This window comes from Protopterus annectens, chromosome 16.part0 (assembly GCF_019279795.1).
Source record: "Protopterus annectens isolate FY-2018-M chromosome 16.part0, PAN1.0, whole genome shotgun sequence".
In the NCBI taxonomy this organism is placed as follows: domain Eukaryota; kingdom Metazoa; phylum Chordata; order Ceratodontiformes; family Protopteridae; genus Protopterus; species Protopterus annectens.
The window spans coordinates 639,947,798-639,969,964 of NC_056750.1; the positions used below are offsets into that span (position 1 = coordinate 639,947,798).

General features: G+C 40.8%; 2 protein-coding genes across 3 annotated transcripts in view; both read left to right on the forward strand.

The window, feature by feature from the left end:
- REC8 (REC8 meiotic recombination protein) overlaps positions 1-22,167 on the forward strand; it is a 1,573,438-nt gene that overhangs the window by 369,870 nt on the left and 1,181,401 nt on the right. The window lies entirely within an intron of this gene.
- LOC122790446 (RNA-binding protein 39-like) overlaps positions 19,112-22,167 on the forward strand; it is a 758,269-nt gene continuing 755,213 nt past the window's right edge. The window contains exon 1 of one of the 2 annotated variants that reach the window (XM_044057983.1): positions 19,112-19,341. The gene's annotated coding sequence lies outside the window, so the exon portion shown is untranslated. The remainder of the gene's footprint in view (positions 19,342-22,167) is intronic. The other variant, XM_044057982.1, reaches the window with a different exon arrangement.

The following is a 22,167-nucleotide window of genomic DNA, read 5'->3' on the forward strand; positions in this document are numbered from 1 at the left end:
TGACAATTCTTTTTTCAGAGTTCTATGAAGAAATCAAAAATTTGGCAGCCAGAGTCATGGTAGAAGAAAGTGTTCCAAGGATCTGTGGAAGGCAAACTCAAATAAACAACATTGGTGCTGCTGACCCCGAGGAGTACTATCAAAGGAACACATTCATTCCATTCCTAGATCATGTCATAGGTTCATACGTAGGTACTAGGCTATCTGCCCGAGGGCATTTATAAGCCTAAACAGAGTGTGTCGGCTTTCGCCGCCTCATTGATTAATTAACTGAGCCTCTGTCAAGCAGAGCCAATAAAGTGATCCCAGGAGTGTATTTTCTGTTACCCATCCACTCGTCAAGGCTTTTCTTGAAGAGTGTTAGTGAGGGGCTCTGCCTAATGTAGTTAGGAGTTTTGTTCCAAAGCATGGGGAGTCTCTGTGACAGGAATCTATCCCTCAGCATGTTCTATTTATTGTTGTGGCGAGGTTTAGCTCACTAGAGCACGTGGCTCGCAGTGACTTGGATTTTTTTAGGTGGAGCATGTCCATCAATTCTGAGTTGGACATGGCTTTGTAAGTCAGGCAGAGATCACCTCTGAGTAAGTGATATGCCACTAAGTACAGCCAGAGTTTTTTCAGTCGGGCTGCATAGGACATATGTTTGAGGCCGGTAGTCCTCTTGGTGAGGTGCTTTTGTGGTCTTTGCAGCTGTTGGAAGTGTCTTGTGAGGTACATCCCAAATGGGGCATTTTACTCTATGATGGGTCTGATGAGTGACGAGTAGAGGCGCACTATAACTTCTTTATTTCTAGATGTGAACCTCTTAGTAATTAGATGGGCCACATAGAACGATTTCCTAACTACTTTGGCAATATGATTGTCAAAGGAGAGATTACTATCTACCTGGGTCCCCAGATCTCTTATTACCTCTTCTGTATTAAGGGGGCTGCTGGCTATGTGGTAATTCGTGGGTGTTTTGTTTTTCCCAAATGAGATGACTATGCATTTTTTGGCATTTAGCTTGAGACCATGACTGACACTAGGTGTTCATCTCAGTAAGGCCCTTTTGGAGGATGTCTGTGTCAGCCAGAGAGTCAGTTATGGCTCCCAATTTGCAGTCATCGGCGAACTTGGTTAGCCATAGTCCTCCTGTGTTTGCCTGTACTTCTGAGAAGTATATGCCAAACAGTTGGGGTCCCAGGACCGAGCCTTGCGAGACACCACTTGTGACTGGTTTAGAGTCGGACCTGGAGCCCACTATTCTTACCGTGTGAGTTCTGTCTGTAAGCCATTTGGCAACCCATCTCATGACGTAGGGGTTTATGTTCAGGCTGGTGAGTTTTTCTGTAATACCCAAGTGGGGAATGGTGTCAAAAGCCTTAGCAAGGTCAAGGTAGGCTGTGTGAACCACCTTTCTCTCGTCTATGGCCTTGGTGACTGTCTCGAATAAGTTAACCAGGTTTAGTAGGCATGATCTGCCCTTAACAAAGCCAAACTGGGTTGAGTCAAGTGTTTGGAGGTTCCCAATGTCTTTGTTAATGCATTCCATGATGATGCGCTCCATAGCCTTGCAGACCAGGCTAGTCAGACTTATGGGGCCTTTAGTTTAGGATAGTTACCAGAGTCAGTTGTGGCCCCTCCTTTGTGGAGAGGAATAACCGTTGCTGTGTGCCATTCTATGGGCACGTAGCCTGTGGACAGGCTGAGTATGAACAGCGTGTTTAGGTGGGGGTTAGTTCATGCAAGACGCAGCCTGGGACACCATCTGAGGAATGGTGTTTAATGCTTTGGCGAGATCAACTATTCAAATAAGCTATTCTTACCATGTGAGTTCTGTCTGTAAGCCATTTGGCAACCCATCTCATGATGTAGGGGTTTATGTTCGGGCTGGTGAGTTTTTCTGTAATACCCGAGTGGGGAAAGGTGTCGAAAGCCTTGTCAAGGTAGGCTGTGTGAACCACCTTTCCCTCGTCTATGGCCTTGGTGACTGTCTCAAAGAAGTCAACCAGGTTTAATAGACATGATCTGCCCTTAACAAAGCCGAACTGGGTCGGGCCAAGTGTTTGGAGGTTCCCAATGTCTTTGTTAATTAGTTCCATGATGATGTGCTCCATAGCCTTGCAGACCAGGCTAGTCAGGCTTATGGGGTGATAGTTACCAGGGTCAGTTGTGGCCCCACCTTTGTGGAGCGGAATAACCGTTGCTGTGCGCCATTCTATGGGCACGTAGCCTGTGGAGAGGCTGAGGTTGAACAGTGTGTTTAGGTGGGGGGTTAGTTCATTCTGTAGTTTGTGCAAGATGCAGCCTGGGACACCATCTGGCCCCATTGATGCTGTGTTTTTGGCTTTTGAAAGGGCTGTTTTCACCTGTGCTTCTGCGATTTCTGCGACACTACACTATTCTGGTATTGTTGTGGGCCCTTTTGAAGGTGAGAGGGAGGTGAAGTTTGCACTGAATCTATCTGCCAGGATGTTGGCAATATCAGTAGGTTCAGTATATTTTGTGCTATTTTGCACTAGCTCAGATCATATCTGCGAGTTGCTACTTAGATTCTTGACATAGCTAAAGAAGGCTTTGTGGTTATCTTTCAAATCCTTGGCTATTTTTCTTTCAAAGTTAGCCTTGGATGATTTTATGAGGGACCTTAGTTTCTTACTGATATTGATCAGGGATGTCTTTCCTTCTTGGGACTTGCTTTTTTTCTGAACTAGTTTCCTCCTTCTGTTGTATAACCTGTTTATGGCAGGGGTCCACCAGACTGGTTTCCTTCTCTTAGGGGAGTGAGTCTTGGTTTTGCTAGGGATGGTACAATCCATGCATCCTTGTAGGTGCTCACAGAGTGCAACTGTAAAGGATTCTGCATCTTGGGCAGTGTTATCCTTTAGCGTGGGGGGGCTGTTTAACTTACCACCTCTGCCTTAAGTAAGGTGAAGTTTGCTTTAGAAAAGTTTTTCACTGTGGTTTCCTTGGTTGGGGGTGGTGGTGGGGTGTGGACATCCAGGGTGATTAGTTTATGGTCTGATCTAACCAGTGACGGGATGACCTCCGGTATGGAACACCTGTCGCCCATGTTGGTGATGACCAGGTCCAATATGTTGTGGCCTCTGGTAGTGGAGTTTACTAGCTGATCCAGGGCATTTGAGTTGATAAATTCCAGGAAGAGCTGAGCTTGGGAGTTTGTACTCAAGTAGTTTTCCCATTTAATGGTAGAGTAACTGAAATCACCCAATATCAGGGTGTTCGGTAGGACCTTCATGTTTTCCAGTGTCTCTAGAAAGGTGGAGTGGTGGTCCTGGGTCATGGAGAGTGATCTTTAGCAGGCCACAATTTGCATTGCAGATTTGCTCGATGTTAGTTGCACATGGATGATCTCAGAGGTATCATGCTGCGCCACTAACCTGGAGGTGTGGGTATCCTTGATGAATATGGATACACCCCCCTCTTTTGTGTTTCGGTCCGTGTTCTGTGGCTGAAATGTGTAGTATGAGTTGTAGCCCAGTAGTGCTCTCTGGAGCCTTGAACCAGGTTTCAGTTACTGCAAAGATGTCGACGTTCTCCATACTTAGGAGTGCTTCGAGCACATGCATTTTGAGATTTAAACTCCTGGCGTTGAGTAGCATAACCTTCATTTTTTTACTCGCGCTGTTTACGGTAGTGGGTTTGAATTTTGAGCCTTGCCTAAAAAAGGCACTATGGGGGCAGCAAGAGCCTTGGCCAATATTCGAAAACCAAGGTGTGACAGGTGCAAGCCATCTCTTGTGAAGCAACGTGGCTTGTCGAGCATGTCGTCCCAGGCTGACAGACACTGGATCCCCTTTGAATGACTCCAGAAGCTTAGCCAATTGTTGAAATTGATCATTTTTTCTTTATACTGAGGTATCATTCTTGGTGAGGGCAGGATGCTACTCAGGATCAGGGTCATACCCGCCTGGGCTACATGATCAGAGAGCTCTTCCATGTCTCTTTTCATGTAGTCCAGGGAGGTATGTCTCAGGCCATTCACACCTCCATGAACAATGACAGAGTCAAATTTGTACTTGTTCTGGAGTGACCTGAGTGCTTGTGTTATGTGGTGGATTCTGACTCCCGATAAGCAGCTAACAGTAACCTTCTCCTTGTCCAGCCTAGTGAGTGGGGCATCAGTGTGCCTGACTATTGAGTCACCTATTACTAGTGTGTTAGGTATGTTATTTTGCTTTAAGGGCTGTGATTGTGCGGCACATTGATTTTGTGTTTTATGTGTTGTCTGGTATGTGACAGGAGGTGCAGGTTTTGTGGGTGTCTGCTTTGGAGCTCTCTGATGCTTTTGCAGGTTTTTATTTAGAGCCTCCCAGTATGATTTTGTATATTTATGTGTATTTTTGCCAGTGCTGGTTTAGTAAGTCTATGTGAGACTGGAGGTGTGGTGCAAGTGTTAACTTTCTCCTCATGACTGTCTGTTCCAGTCTTGGGTGGAGAGACCTTAGCCTCCAGTTTGGCTGTATAATTGCATCTCTCGCATATGTTAGTGTTTTGTGGTAGGAGGAGAGGGCTGTCTGTGTACATGAGGCAGTTGTAACATTGCCTCAGGATACCCAGATTCACCAGCTGGACTGGAGAGTACACCTGAAGTTGCCCTTTGGTCATGCCTGAATAGTAGGGTGCGCTGCTTAGTCACTTGGTTGGTGAGGGGTGGATAAAGAACCTTGCCCTGCTGGGCAGTCAAGTGTCAGGGTATATTAGTGCTTGCTATTAGGTATGAGCACGTGCTGGACTGTAGGATGCTTTTTGAGTGCTTAGGTTGAGAGTTAGACTACTTTCAAGTGAAAAACTGAAGAGGAGACTTAGTGGAGCCGGGAATAATTTAGCCCTAGCTAAGCCTAACCGCCGCACAAAACCGTGCAAACGCGTTTTTTAAACTACTAACTTCTGGGCTGGAACCACTCCTCCAGGAATAGATGGCTGCTCAAAGTTCCCCTCTCTCACAGGTGAACAGAGAAACTTCCCTCTATCCAAGTAAGGTATGGGCAACTCAGAAACTTGTAACACAGCCCTGAATTCAGCACTAGCATGAAAACTGGACTATACTAGCTTAGAAAGGCGGGAAACAAGAAATTTCCTTTTTTGTTTTTTTTGAAAAGATAAGGCAAAAAGTATACTTAAAACAACTTTAAACGACTACAAACGATCCGAAAAAGCTATTGCACTTTAGTGTGTAGCCTACACCAGTTAAACAAACAAAAAACAACTTTTTTTAAAAGAGCAGGCAGTCAAATAAGTACAATATGTGAAAAAAACAAGCTTTTAAATCACAATAAGTGCCGGAAAAATCAGCGTTTAGGTGGAAAACAGTTAAGTACAGCAAGAAAATACAGAAAACTGATACTCAATCACTCCAAAGTCTCTCTTTTAAGCTAGAAGGCTTGTATCAGTTTAAGGCTTTCTAGTGCTTTCCAGTATGTTAGTTACAGGAAAGATGGGAAACAAGCGCAGATGTGGTCTTTTAAACCAGAAAGTTGAAAGAGATGGACAATTTCCTGAATGATCAATAAAGTACAATTCCTGGGCCAAGAACCACTCCTCTTGTGGTAGACTGGCTACCTAGTACTTACCACTCCCACTGATAAGCTAGAAGGCTGCACTCCAACACAAAGGCTTGGGGGGCTAAGAAGCTTACAGACAGTTCTGGATACAGCAAATCTGTACCTGGACTAGACTAGTTACGGGAAAGGTGGGGATCAAGCGCAAATATGGGCTTTAAAACCAGAAAGTTGAGAGAGATGGAAAAAACTGCCCAACTACAATTTCCGGGCCAGAACCGCTCTTCTTGTGGTAGATAGGCTACCTAGTGCTTACCACTCCCACTGATAAGCTAGAAGGCTTCCCTCCAACACAGAAAGGCTTGGGGGGGGATTAGAAGCTTACAAAGAGTCCTGGATACAGCAAATCTGTACCTGGACTAGACTAGTAACAGGAAAGGCAGGAAACAAGCACAAACACAGGCTTTTGAATCAGAAGGTTGAAAGAGATGGAAGAGCTTCCCAAATGGCCAATAAACTATAATTTCTGGGCCAGAAACCTCTCCTTCTGTTCTGTGGTAGATAGGCTATCTAGTGCTTACCACTCCCACTGATAAGCTAGAAGGCTTCCCTCCAACACAGAAAGGCTTGGGGGGCTCAGGAGCTTACAAACAGTCCTGGATACAGCAAGTCTGTATCTGGACTAGACAAGGAAAAGGCAGGAAACAAGCTAGGATTTTTTTTTTTACAGAAAAGCAGCTAAAACAGCAGTAAATACAATTCAAATGCAGTGCAGACTAGCACACGTGTATCAATATTACGGCAAATACAGTTTAATTAAATGCAATTAAATTAACAAATGACTAAAAAACAAGTGCAGAAGGCATTAAATTAGAAGGCTACTAACAAGCAGTAATAAGTGTAGAGTAAGAACAACTGAATAGATAGTATGCAGAACAGCAACTAAGACAGTTACAGTAAGAGCAGCTGAATATATATATATATATATATATATATATATATATATATATATATTTTTTTTTTTTTTTGAGGGAGGGAACACAGCAGGATTAAGAGGCTACAGGGGTTGTCCTTCTCAGATGCTTTCTTTGTACACAGTAGGAGTGCCTGAAATCAGAATATGATCTCACTGCACTCAGTTGAGTGAGCAAATGAGATAGGCCCAGAAGGAGTATCCAAATACAAACTTACAAGAGGGGCAGGCAGTTTCAAAGCCACCAAGATTAACACCAGGACAAGAACAGGGTGTTTGGGAGAAACACAGTGGAGACAACAATAGACAGAAACAATACAGCACCACTATAAATAATAGGCAAGTGTATAAATACAGCACAGTGCAAATTAAGTTGCAAAAAGTGTACTTATCAGTTTGGAAGATTCCAATTATGCAGCTCACAGCAAATCAATCAGCTTTCCAGCAGTTCACAGAAATGCATAGATGAAATAAAAGACTAACTTATAAAATGCCACCCATGTTTCATTGCACAGTATCTGTTGCCAAACATGCTGCATGTTTTGGAAGATGTTGAGAAAGTGGTGGAATTGTACAATGCATACAAGACTGACATATCCAGTCTGCTCAGTTTCAAAAATTAGCTTAACTGATGGGTGGACAGATGGAGAGCAGTTGCATGAGACAAGCTGACAATCACCATAATTTCAATCCTACAGCAGCAATTGACCCCAGCATTTTATATAACCATAAACAGTGCACTAACAATTCTGGCCACCATGCCATTGAGTGTTTCCTCTGCAGAGCAGTCATTCAGTGGCTATAAAACACTATGTCTAATGTACATTTACGTGGGTTGGCTTTGATGCACATACATGATGGCATTGATGTTAATATCACATAGGCATTGAAAGACTTTGATCCATGTAATGATCATCGGTTTAATGTCTTTCCAAAGTGATGCAGCAGACCATCAGGATAATGGCAGGTGGGTACTCATGGCTCATTGTACACTGTCATGTGCTGACAGTATGCTGTGGATGGGTGGCCTCCCCTTTTGATTGGATTGTGGCCTGCTTGCTGTGAATGGTTTAAGTTGCAGTTGCCAAATAACATTAGAACTACAGCAGGCAACAACTCAGCCTAGCTGGCTTACCTTTGGATTTGATTTTGGGTTGCCCACTTTGAATGGTTTAGGCTGCTTTTTTAAATGTACCAAAACCAGAACAGCCAACAGCCCAGCCTGGATGGCTCCCCTTTGGACTGGCTGTGGGCTGCTTATTGCAAATGGTTTAGGCTTCCTTTTTTAAGGTATCAAAACCAGAGCAGTCATCAGCTCCCAGCAGTAGTTACTGTCCACTGTGGTTGTGTGAGGTGTGACTGAACCTCTGTGGGACTGTCTTCTGGCTTCCTCTTTTCTGGCTGGTGTGTGCCAGAAACCTTTGTGGGGTTGGTGTGTAGTGATGTGAATGGACCTCTGGATGACTGGCTACCTTGAGGCGGTGGAGGGGCTTATTGCAGTGAATGGCTCAGACTGTCTACCCATGTTGACTAGGATGTGGGCTGCTTGCTGTGAATGGCTTAGGCTGCTATTAAATGCACCTAAACCAGAGCAGCCAACAGCCCAGTCTGGATGGCTTTCTTTTGGACTGAATTGTAGGCTGCTTATTCTGAATGATTTAGGCTGCTTTTTTAAGGTATCAAAACCAGAGTGGTTACCAGCCTGTGTGATGTGGGTGGACCTCTGTGAGACTGGCTACCTTGATGTGGTACAGAGGCTTATTGCAGTGAATCACTGCTACTAAATGCCAGTTAAGAGTGACAGTGGACATCTCAGACTACATTTTGGCAGGGAAGCATGGATGCATTGCGGGGGTGGTAGTGGCAGTACCAACCTTAGAATACAAATTGAAAAAAACTGTCTACATCCCTGGGTGGCAACACTAGATATGACCCATGTTCTTTGGGCAAAAGACACCAATTTCAATGATATGGTCATAAGGCATTTACTAAAACAGTACAGAATACCTTGATGTGAGTATTACTAACAATTTAGACAGACAGAATAAAATTAATTCAAGAAATGTCTTGCTCATCCTAGCTTACTTGCAACACCCCCCCCACATGTGTGGGTGTATCCTGTTTGAGTGACAGATGAATGAAACATTATGCTGTATGTATAAGAGACATGACTAACGTAAAGCTATTCTGGCATTTATTACTATGCTTTCCTTTTATGTGTTTTTTTTATTTTTCTCTCCATTGTATAGCTTAATTCTAAAACTACCTTAAAGGAGAACCATGACCACAGACTGAAAAAAAAAAAAACATGTTTATTTCATCAAGTATTGGTGTTTTCTACATTTTAAAACTACTTTTGGACTCTACATACTTTTTTATATTTTTTAATGTAATTCCAGAGTCTGCCCACATGGGGTCCGGCATCTTAATTGTTTTAGTCTATTTCCAGGTATCCCGCAATACAATGTTTGTCTTTAAAATGTTACATCGTAGCCCCTAACCTCATGTCAATGCATTGACTTTACATGTGTTTTCACATATACCCTGCTTTCTTTTAGTCAGTCAGGTTTAATTACCATTTTTATTTGGCTTTTCAATGGCTACTTAAAAGTAGAAAACACTGAAGATAATAAAGAATGTGTACACTCCTTCAACATTCTAACACTTCTTTGAGACACAAAATGCTTTCAGACCAGTATGAGGAAAAAAAAGCACATACTTGGCAAAAGCCGCTGTTAAGATAAGTGCTCATATCTGACGATTTTTTTAATTCACTTAAAAAGTTGATAGAACATAGTTTACATCATAAACATTCATTTTCTGAACAATACATATGAATATTTAATCTATACATGTATCCACAACTTATTTTCCCACTTTTGCATATTGGGTCGGGGTGTCACTTCAATTGCGACCATCAACTTGAGCCAAGTTTCACTAACATCTTGATATTATTTACTAACTAATCTTCCTTAACTTACAAAAAAATCAGAAAATGTACTGAGGATAGGGCAAAAATATGCGGCAAAAAAAATGACATTCTGCAAAAATCTGAACAGTTCAGGGATATTAACATTACACTAAATCTAAAATACTAATCCTAAAATCGTACCTATTAATCTTGGACTTTTATAAATGATGGGGAAGAGACAGAAAGAGGAGCACTTCCTTATTTCTGCACTAGAAAGCACTGTAATAATAGATTCCATATAGTTAGTGATAAAGTGGAATCTTCATATAAGCTTAAGTTATTTTAAAAATGTATATACACTCTTTAACTGGTCTGCCTCTATAACAGATTCCCAAAAACATCAGCAAATCTAAGTGAGGCAAGGCAAAATGTGAAGCCAAAAAAACACAGTGCCACAACTAACCATAAACACTAACACTACTGTTACCATAAAAAAGGAAAAAAGAGGTCATTGTTCCCCTCTACTCGGCATTCATTAGACCCATTATAGAGTACAATGCCCCTTTTGGAATGTACCTCACAAGACATCTGCAGCAGCTGGAAAGGCCACAGAAGTATCTCTCAAAGAGGATTACTGACCTCAAACAGATGCCCTACACTGACCGTTTCAAAAACTCCAGCTTTATCGCCTACTCCGAGGAGATCTCTGCCCAACATATAAAGCTATGTTAAACCCAGAGCTGTTGGACATGTTACACCTAAAGAAATCCCAATCCCTCCGAGCTACATGCTCTAGGGACCTAAACCATGTCACCACAATAAACAGGACATGTTGGAGGGATAGATTCCTGTCCCAGAGACTTCCTACACTCTGGAACAAGCTACCCATCCATGTCAAGCAAAGTTCCTCATTAGCATTCTTCAAGAAAAATCTTGATGAGTGGATGGGAAATAGGAAATATACCCTGGGGATCACTTCTGTGGCTCTGCTCGACAGGGGCACAGGAATTTAACTTTCTTGGGTGGCGTAAGCCAGGGAACCTTGTTGGCTAGGCTTACTTAGGCCCTTGGGCCGATAGCCTAGCATCTACCTATGAACCTATGATGTTACCATTAAAACAAAAGTTTTATAAGAAACTATGCCAGTCTCCTAATATGGGATTGGTGGCTGCAGAGTGTTATTGTTGAGAAATACACTAGAACTCGAGGTTCCTGTATAGGTACACTGAAACACCTTATTGTTGCACTGATGCTTGAAGGAATAAACTGGGCAAATTGACAGCTGTGTGGTACTTTCAGAAATAATGCAGTGGGAAACCTGACTGTTCTAAATTGCTTCTTTAGGAAATATATTGAGAAGACCAAAAGCTGCTCTCTGCTCCTGGAAAGACTAGGGAAGACAAGTAGCTTTGCTGTGCTTCTGGAAGGAACATACTGCCAAACTGCTTTGATTTTGTCATAGTGCTACAATTTTTGCCCTCAAACTTAACTATGTTGTTTGATTTATAGTTTTTCTTGGTAATGTTGGAATATTCTATAGGCTCATAAGTTTATGGATTGTTAGGTTAACGACCTAAGAGCCATTTTAATCTTAAGTGTTAAAACCCAAAGAAATTTAAGAGCTGTGATATAGCCTTATACACGTCAGGTGCTCACAGTTGCCCGTCAATTAGAGACATTTGTGCCAAACCAGTGGTAAATTTGGAATTTGCCATCCATTGGTACAAGTTGCATTTGAATTTGCCTCACTTTGAAGAGAAGACAGCCCCAGAGAGGGGGTGAACTTTGAGACACATAACTTGTCCCTTAAACATGTCCTTTTTCTCGCAATCTAGGTTTAGGTCATTGGAACAGGCACTTATACTGTTTGTTTGTAGATATGCAAGTTGCAACAATGCCTTCAGCATTCCTCTCAACTTCTTAGAGCAAGAAATCTGGACAAAGCCATAAAGAAAAGTGCAACAAAGACCCCAAAAGAGGGACAGTTTTTAAATATTGCTCTTAAATTTTGATATTTGATTTTACAAAGTTGATAGAATAACAAGTTTTGCATTAGCATGAATTTTCTGAAAGACACGAGTCTGAAACTCAAATGTCTGTCATTATTTTCTAACTTCACTCTTTCATGATTTGCCAGTAATTTGCCAGAAAAACACATTTTTATGAAAAACTGACCAAAAAACATGAGGCATAAATCTGGACATTCTGCAAAAATCTGTGACCAGTATATACACCCTGCGGGCATTCTGTACCTCGCAGGATGCGCAAATCCCGCCCTCACCACGTCTCCAGGCCGACCATTCTGTTTAATCTGCTGAATATTCATTTAAGACAGCACGGTGTTGGCTATTTTTGTTTTTATTTGTATGTTTTCTTATAATTTTTACACATACTGCACATTTCATTCAGGCAATTAGGCAGAGATAATCCGACTGCGTCGGAATGAATACACTGGTTGGACCAGTACCTGCATGGCTATCTATGAACTTCTACACCAGGAAAGCACAGCTACAGTTCTGTACCGATTCACTAAGGGTCCGGAAGTGCAGTAATTTAACTTTTCAGTGCTTTCTTTGAATTGTCAAGGACTACACACGTCCGCAGTATGTGCTTGCTGATCACAATAAATATTCATTTAGACAACAAACACCGGAAATGTTTATTCATATGTGTTCTCGTCAAACTGCTGCTGGGAGTTGGGTGGGATTTGCTACTGCGCGTCTTTATTTTATTTATTTTACATTTGTTGACCGGGATAGTCCAGCTGGATACATATCCGTTTTCAGTGGAGGCCCGGGGAGAAAAGCTCCAAGGAAGAGAGGTACAAGAGCACATATTACAAACATTACAATGGAAATAGAACATTTAGTATAATACGTTAAATACACTTATGATATTAGAAAAGTACCAAAAAAACACAAAATTGCCTCTTGCTCCCAAAGTGTCCTATGGCAAAACCAGACGACAAGAATTCTCAGAAATTAACCTGTAGGACACACCACGAGAACACGGAATATTTCCAACGTTTCTTTTATTCAACAGAACAGAATAGCAGGAATGAGCGCTTTCGCATGCATCTAGCACGCTTCTTCAGATACAAATTACTTTATCAAAACTCAACTATTATATATCCCCATCTAAATTGAACATCCTGTTGCTTAATTAAGCAATCAATGATTAATCAGTTTAACAATTAGGATAACAGGAGAATTCATCTCAGTTAGTAAAAACGTGGTAAATAAATACATAAGTATTCAAAAACTGTTCCAACTGATTCAAAACTTCATAAACATTAAATTTAGAATATTACAAGTGGTATCCAGCAGCCCCAGGAAGGGAGACAATAGCAACACCCTGGCTAGACTGGAAATGGAATGGATATTAAAAGCGGGAGCTCACAGAGAACCAGGCATTAACAGCTACGTTAGCGTCAAACCATTTATAAAATGAGAAAGAATGAACATCAGAGACACATTCTAATATTTTTATATATAGCCTTTTGTTCTCCCTTTTAAAACATTTATTGCTTAATGCTCAGAGATATATAGAAACATCTGGATAGCTAATTACCTTTTGAGCTCCCCAAAATAATAAAGAGAGTAATAAGAATGACACATACACATATACAATGAGTCAATAATAAAGAGATATTGGAAAGATGGTTTTATTTCATATATACAGTTGAGCTTTTTATAGTGACTGGGATGACCAATATTTTATGTGAATTTCATCAACAGTTAGATAGTCACCGATGCATTTATATGTTACCCTAATTTAAAGGTTAGACAGTAAAGAGAAATAATATCTGACTCTAGCTAAATTGATCAGATATTTAAATATTTAAATATCACTGGGCAAAGGAATGCAACACAAAATAACAACTTGGAGTACCTGCCTCAGTCAGTTAGTAACTGACACAGCCATCTAATTGTAATAATATAATAATATTTATTTATCCATAAGTAGATACACTGAGTTAGGTCCATTTAGATCGGGACACTTCATGATGAGTTTCACTCTGTGGATATCTCAGAACAACTAGACAGACATGATGAGATAATACCAGTGGGAGTAGTTAGATATACACTCACACTTCTCAAACATCATATACAGTTGGCGACACATTCAGTACCGCATTCAGCTGTAAACAGCTGTTACTCATCCAAACACTAGGGGGCGAACACATTGAGAACAATAAGTTCAGTTTAGGTTTTGTTTTTGTTTCTGCTTATCTGCTATTTATTCTCTAAGGAGACAGAAACAAGATGATGTGTTCTCTAGTTATGATTATTTGCATGGATCTATGCTTCCTTTCGAACAAAATATGTGGCACTTCTATGCTCACAATGGTCAGTAGATTAGCTAATGAATTACTAGTATTTACATTCAGATAAGGCATTTTTGCATCAAATGATTTTATTAGTATAGTAGCTCACTAGCCTCTCGAGGCAATCTTTATACATACACAGTATGATTTTAATAAATGTTATACTATTAGGACACTTACTGTCATGTAAATAAGTCGTATGAATATAAACATATTTTATGAAATGATTAACATATGGGCTGATGTATTTAGATCGAATGTCTATTAAGAGACCCAAGGTTTATGATGTTTATTCATGATGACGACACCCTTTGCACATTGTTTGGGAACACTATTTACAAATGTCCATATACGACGCATGGAATGTTGTTGATTTCTATGAGATGAATCTTTAGAAATGAATTTTTAAAAAAAGAGTTAGATATGAAGTTAACTTAGTCTTTCTGAAAATTATAACACAGACTTCGGAAACTCAGACAGATCTAACTATAAGTGTGTGTGTAAGTTTACATATAAATGTTTTTAAACTATCAGCACAGATAGAATTTTTAAGAGAGAATTATTAAAAATATGCTCAGTTTTTAATATTTATATTATCATCAGATATTTATCACCAATATTAATATTGCATATAAGGAACGTTTTAATGATATTTTAATGTTTATGAAGTTTTGAATCAGTTGGAACAGTTTTTGAATACTTATGTATTTATTTACCACGTTTTTACTAACTGAGATGAATTCTCCTGTTATCCTAATTGTTAAACTGATTAATCATTGATTGCTTAATTAAGCAACAGGATGTTCAATTTAGATGGGGATATATAATAGTTGAGTTTTGATATAGTAATTTGTATCTGAAGAAGCGTGCTAGATGCATGCAAAAGCGCTCATTCCTGCTATTCTGTTCTGTTGAATAAAAGAAACGTTGGAAATATTCCGTGTTCTCGTGGTGTGTCCTACAGGTTAATTTCTGAGAATATTAGAAAAGTACCAAAAAATAGTGATACAAGAGCAAAATATTCCAAGCAATACAACAGAAATTAGACATTTAGTACAGTAAGTTGGTACGCTTCTAATTATGGGTTAGAACAATAAGTAAGTAAAAAAGATGGAATCGTAGGATGAAAGGAGTTGGTAAGATAGAATGTAAAGGTTATAAGGTGACCCGTTTGAGTTGGGTTACATGGTGGCTAGTCTAGGCCATAAGGGGTCGTGGGGAAGGGATATTAATCAGGGTTAGGGCATGGGCATAACCATTGGGTTTTTAGAAACGCTCGAAGGTGAATTTTAAATTGGTCCAGAGTGGTCAATTGTCTAAGGTTGCTTGGAAGGGCATTCCATATCTTGCCAATGGAATTGGCATAGAGAGCATCCCCTCCTGAATTGTTTGGTTTGATGGTCAATACTTGACTAATTTTGGATGACCTAAGGGATGATAGATTTGAATAGGAGGTGAGAATGTTGTTGAGAGAGGGAGTTTTGTCAGGGTGTTTAATGATTTTGAATGCCTCGGTAAGCTGGTTAAATTTCAGAAGATTAGGCAATTCTAACCATCCTAGTGTTCTAAGGTTTAGGCAATGGTGGGTTCGGTAGGGCATACCGGTGATAAATCTAGCTATGTGGTGATAGGCAGTGGATAGTTTATTAAGCTCTTTTTTGTGAAGGAAGGAGAATATAGGGAGGCATATAGGAGGGTGGAGAGGAGGTGAGTTCTGGCAATGGTTAGCTTGGTGTGAGGGGTTAGGAATTTCTTTATCCTGTACATGGATCCAAGTTTCTTGTTCAGTGTTTTAGTGGTCAGGTTCACGTGCATGTCAAATCTAAGTTTGTGGTCTATTGTCACCCCAAGTAGTTTGGTGTGGGAGACTGGATAGATTTTGGTGCCATTGTTAGCAGAGACAACAAAGATAGGAGTTTGGGTGCTGGGAAATTGTAGACTGTGAGGTATTGCTGGAGAAGGGAAGAATAAAAGTAATTTGGTTTTGGTTGGATTGAGTAGGAGTTTTAGGTTTGAGAACCATTTTCTACTAATGAGAAGCAGATTTGGGTAGTAGCTTGAAGGTTGGTGAGAGAGCGTCAGAACAAATAAGGGTAGAGTCGTCTGCATATTGGATGCAGGTGGTATTGGGAAGGACTGAGTGTAATTCATTAATAAAGAGAGAGAAAGAAGGGGACCAAGGATAGATCCTTGAGGGACACCGATATTAGTGGGAAGAAGGTCTGAGATCCTATTATGCCACTGTACTGCTTGTTTTCTACCAGAGAGGTATGCGTTGAACCAACTAATGGTGGATTTGCTAAGGTTGAAGGTTTCAAGTGTGAGGAGAAGTTGTTTATGGTTAACCATATCAAAGGCTTTTGAAAGGTCAAGAAAGAGCGCAGAGGAAATTAATTTGTTGTTCTAGTTGCAGTTAATTGAGTCAACAAAGGAGAGAAGAGCAGTGGTGGTGCTGTGATGTGGACGAAAGCCGTGTTGGGAATTAGATAGGAGTTTGTTTTGGGTAAGGTGGGTGATAAGTTGCTTGTGAATGCAGCGTTCCATAATTTTGGATAGAGGAGACAGGATTGCAATGGGTCGATAATTAGATGGATCAGTGGAGGGACCTCCTTTGTGGAGAGGAATAATAAAGGAGGTTTTCCAGATAGAGGGGATCGAGGCTTCAGAGATTGCACGGTTAATAAGGATAGATACAGGGTAAGCAATGGCATCAGCAGCTATTTGCAAGTATTTAGCCGGAAGTTGGTCAGCCGCTAGGGTGGTTGGTTTAAGTTTTTTTAGAAGGGTACGGATATAGGAGGTAGAGGTGGGTGCTAAGCTGAAGGCAGGTTGATTAGGAACCTTGGGGTGGTTGCGGCCGAGGGGGGGGAGGTAAGCTGACTGGCGAGGGACTGGATAGTCTCAGTAAAAAAAGAATTGAAAGAGTTTGCTATCTCACTTGGATCTTTATCCATAAGTGTTGCAGGTGTGGGGGTGGAAGATTTACCTGGATGGAGGAGTTGGTTGAAGCCAGCCCAAAATTTTTTAGGGTTATGTTGATGCTTATCTTGGAGGTGATAGAAATATTGCTTTTTATCGGATGTAACAGCTGCTTTAGTTGAATTTCTAAGCTGAAGGAATTTGTTACGGTCTAGAGGGGTTTTAGTGGTTCTCCATTTGTTCCATGCCAGGTTTCTGAGTTTAATTTTATTTTTTGTGTCATTAGATAGCCAAGGTGCGATACGATCCCTAGTTCTAATGAGTCGTTTTGGGGCATGGGAGTCCAGTATTTTGAGGAAAGTGTCATTAAAATGGGATACACTTTCTTCTAGGGGAAGGGTTTTTAGGATAGACCAGTTGCATGCTTTAAGGTCAGCAAGAAATAGATCCGGGATGAAATTCTTGCTGTTCCTAACAAGTCTGGTTAGGGGGGGGTAAGTATTTGGGCATTTATGTTTTGTTATAAAGGTAATGAGGTGGTCACTAAGGTCATTGGGGAGGGTCCCCACGGAATAGTTGGAAGGGTCTTTGTTTGTAAGTATCCAGTCTATGGTACTATCTTTTTGTAGGGGATAGCCAATTCTAGTGGGAGAAAGAATAAGTTGGGAAAAACCATGTAAGTTAATAGGGAGAGGGTTGGAATGAGAGGAGTATAGAGACCAGTCAATGTTAACGTCTCCTAAAATTATAGTTTCTTGTGGGTAGAAGGTGGAAAGCCAGTTGAGGGTTTGTTCAAGGGTTTCAGTGTTGCTCCCTGGGGGTAAGTAGGTGACTATGAGATTAATACTTTTTTGGTTATTTAGGGTTAATTTTAGGGCAATCAATTCTTGGTTACGGAGAATTGGAGGTTGAAGGGGATGTCTGGTAATGTTCAAGGAGTTTTTGAATAAGACTGCTATTCCTCCACCCTTTCTTGTAACTCTATCTGCCCTGAGGATGTTATACCCAGGTGGGATGATTTCCTCATCCTTGGTGATAGGTTTGAGCCATGTTTCAGAAAGACACATGATGTCAGGGGAGTGAATTTCTAGGAGAGCGTGAAGGTTATGAACTTTGTTGTTGATGCTTCGTACATTGAGGTGAAGCATATGGAGTGAGCCTAATGGGCTTCTAGTAGTGCTACCGGAGTCTAGGCTTAGGTCACTGGAGGGGCCAGGGTTAGGGTGGATGTCACCGTCTCTAGTTATGGATCTTTTTAAATGGTCAAGTATTCTTTGGAGTTTAATTATTAGAATGAAATTATCTCTAGATGAGGATAATTTTGGGTAAGAGAGGGTGAGGTGGAAGCAGTAGAGATTGTTGCTAGAAGTTGGGTAAAAAGAGGGATGAGTACAATTGAGGGTGACATTGGAGTATAGGGAGGTTTGGCTGTTGGGAAGGTAGGCGTCTGCAGGGTTTAAGGTGTCATAACTTGTTAGCAGATAGGTTGAGATAAGTAGAAGCATAATAGGAGGGAGGTTAGTATAAGAGTGTCCTGCCATGGTGTGGGGGGGGGGGGGGGAGTGGGCTACCTTGTTACAACTAGTGAGCAGAGAGACTAGGAGATGGGTGGTGAGAGTGTTAATGAAGGAGTTATAAGGGAAAATAGGGGGTGGTCCTTGGAGTAAAGTCAGCTGATGAGTGGGGGAGTCTTTACTACCTGTACTTAGTTATTTATTATTTTTATCATGCTCATATTTTGCTTGTGATATGTTTTTGTAATGGAGCTTTTCTCCCCAGGCCTCCGCTGAAAAGGGGGCACTGGCCCAGTCAGACATCCCCGGTAAACAAACTCATGCCTCTCAAGTGTATCTCATTATGAGGTACGTACCTCATTTGAAGTCTTAAAAAGTTCATGTTTCTGGAAGTTCCACACTGAAAAAGTCTGCCATATATTCAGTTAGGAATTTCTTGACTGATACCTGTGGTGAATAGAAACTACTCACATTAAGTCATCAAATATATTTTTATAAGTAAAACCGGCATATTTTAACCAACCTATGACCTTCCTAGTTGACGTTATTAGTAACCTGTTAACATGCGTTCCTCATTTTGGAAATGGAAGGTTGAGAATTATGTGTTAAATAACTAACTAAATAAGCACACGTCCACTAATCTTCGATACTGTATTTGTTAAATTATCACGAGACTCGCAAACACGCCTCCCTTTGCTATTAATAAAGGAATTATCAAGATGTTTGTTGGCATTTGCCAAGTCAACATTTGTTTGCGAAAATTAGGTTAGATAATAAAGCATAGCTCTATTGTCACAAACAAAGATACATTCAGTGATTGGGAATCACCCAACGCACATAACCAGAAAAAGTAAATAAGCCTTCCAAATGAGAACTTCCATCTGCAAATGACTTTTGTCAACTGAATTTACCCTGCCATAGTGGCTACGTTGACGACCAGTGTCGTAAATATGATGTTGAACGACGTTTGTTGTCGTAGCTAGAATTAGCGCAGCCATTTTGTAACAATCTGGTGGCTTTTGTTGTTAGCGAGTTTAAATGTAATTATTTTGTTTTTTAGTATTGTTAGGCATCATCTTGAGAAAAGCATCACAACTTGTTTTGAACGTTTAGACTAGCGTTATATTTTTCCGTGCAATTCAGTACTGTTTTTGAATTTTGTGAGCACTAAAAACTGTGTAAAGGTGTTTTGAAAGGTGAGTAGGTTACTGTTTTTGGCTTACTAAAATGGGTGCATATTTGTTGTTCCACTTATTTTGAGAGATTTGTAGTAACGAGCAGAAAAATGTGTGGTTGACTTTTTATGCAATAATATCGGTATTATCACTCATCTAGTTTTGTGTAGCCGTCGCTCCAAATATTAATAGTGGAGGCCTCGTCTTATTTCTTATAGGTTTGACCACAACCCTTTTGAGTTTGTTGATGTGTGTGGGGTGGGGGTTAAAACATCACCGATAAACAATATTTAGAAGGCTGTTTAGTCTTGATAGAAGTATTTTTGTCACTTGTGTTTCTTTATAAAATTGGTCGATGTTTTAAGTTTCTTTTCTGAGTTTATGGTGGGCGGTGGTGTAATTGGGGACCTTGTCAAGTGTACTTTCATTATTCTTAAAGGCCGAAATTTTATTGATTGTAGATGCTTTTGATTTATTGAAACTTTTTTTTTTTTTCTCGAAGTGCTTACTGGACTAATCCATATGAGTTACGTTGCCCCGTTTTATCAGAGTTCCCAAGAAAAGTGCTGCTTTTTAATGTACTGCTGCACGGCTGAGAATAGGGTTCTTAGGTTATTTGTGTGGAAGGAAGATTTATCTTTTAAGATGTTTTTAGGTGGATAGTCTAGGTGGTACGTGCTCCTTTTTATTACAGTCCCAGAAACGGGTATATATCCATCTACACCGGATTCCGAATTCACGTATTTCTCTAACAAATAGATAGTATCTGAATATGTTTTGTAAATGTTGATATGGCTAATTGACTAGGCTTAAAATAGCCCTCAATGTTGGCCTAGAACTAATGTATGAAAAATGAAATAGTTATTGATTGCTGTCAAAGAATATAAATTTAGAAATGCCTTTGGATGTTGCTGACTCCGTTATTCTTTTAACTTTCACTATTTTTCGAACACGGTTATCTTACAGATTAGTACCTCGCGGGCGGTACTGCGCAGCTTTGGGCGTGACTGTCATGATTGGCAGTGTTGACTGACAGCTGTAGTTGTCAACATGCCCGCGACAGCCACTTCAAATGTGAAATGTTTTATTTCCACGTAACAGTAACACAGTTTTAACAGTAAAGTATTTAGTGCCGCGACTTTAGAGCGCTTTGTAGGACTAAGGAATCCACATCGGTTTATAACACTGTTTTACGTTGTGTTTGTTTACCGTCCTTGGTTGCAGTAATGAAAAGATATGGGGCATACCGCGTAATGAGAATAGTCATGTAGCCAATGTTCATGCAAGGGTCTCGGAGTTGGTATATATAAGACGGGGGGTGTCCCCCCTGCAATAACATTTACAAGACTGTTTTACGTTGTGTTTGTTTACCGTACTTGTTTACAGTAATTAAAAGATGTTGCAAAAATATTTATAAAACTGTTTCGCACTTATTTGCAGGGGGGACACCCCGTGCACCCCCCGACTTATATATACCAACTCCGAGACCACTCTATATCCACTGGTGGGCTTTGTAATAGAACATTACCCCACCGCGATTTTCGCGCAGGAATGGGCGGGGCCTAAATTATTGATATGGCTGAGTGACAAGCCATGCAGATTATACAGTGCTATGGTGAATATTTGAAACACAGGCTTCATGCTTTTTTATGTTATCTTTAATTACAGTTACCACAGCTTTTACTATACAATATGTAAAACAGAGATTAAATAAAGGTATCCTTTTTTTCTACATTTCTAAGTGCACCGTTGAAACCACGGCGTGTCCTGGGTGTCTGACTTGCTTTGTCACTTTGTGCTTAGTCTTAACCACATTATTTAGGGTAAGAAGCGGATCAGAAGGGCAGTATGTACGCAGTACCTACAAGTTCCCGTTTTCCACTCCGGACACATAACCTGTGCCCCCCCCAACCTTTCTTTGGTATAATGTGCAGTAATTGCTTTTGCAAGGGGGGGCAAGCCCCCCTGCAACCCCCCCCCCCCCAAGCTTTCTTTAAACATTTTTCTGGAGATAAAGCAACCAGCAATATTCTGAGACAGTAGGGCAATAAATACATATGCTAAAGGTCGCCACCCGCACCTTTACAGAATAGGAATTTTAAGTCTGTGTAATAGTTTTTATACGTGCATCATGCTAAGCAAGGAGAAAGTTACTGTCACCTGCCTGTCGGGTGCCAAGATCCGCCACATAACGCATGCACTCAGGTCACTCCACAATAAGTACAAATATGACTCTGTCATTGTCCATGTTGGTGTGAATGACCTGAGACGTACCTCCTTGGACTACATGAAAAGGGACATGGAGGAGCTGTCCGATCTTGTAGCCCAGGCAGGTATGACCCTAGCCTTGAGTAGCATCCTGCCATCACCCAGAATGATACCATAGTACAAGGGCAAAATGATTGCCTTCAATTGGCTAAGCTTCTGGTGTCATTCTAAGGGCATCCAGTGTCTCTCTGTTTGGGATGACATGATCGACAAACCACGTTGCTGTGCCAGAGATGGCCTGCACCTGTCGCCCGTGGGATTCCGGATACTGGCTAAGGCTCTAGCCACCCCTATAGTGCCTTTTTTAGGCAAAGTTCAAATGACAAATTTACCACCCTAACAGCTACAGGTAAGAAGAATCTGAGGGTATTGCTACTCAATGCTATAAGTCTAAACCTCAAAATGCACTCACTCGAGGCACTCCTTAAAATGGAGAACATCGACATCTGTGCAGTGACAGAGACCTGGTTCAAGGCTCCAGAGAGTACCCCTGCATTACCAGGCTATAATTCATACCACACCTTTCGGCCACCTAACCTGGGCTGAAACACTAAAGGCAGAGGTGTGTCCATATTCATT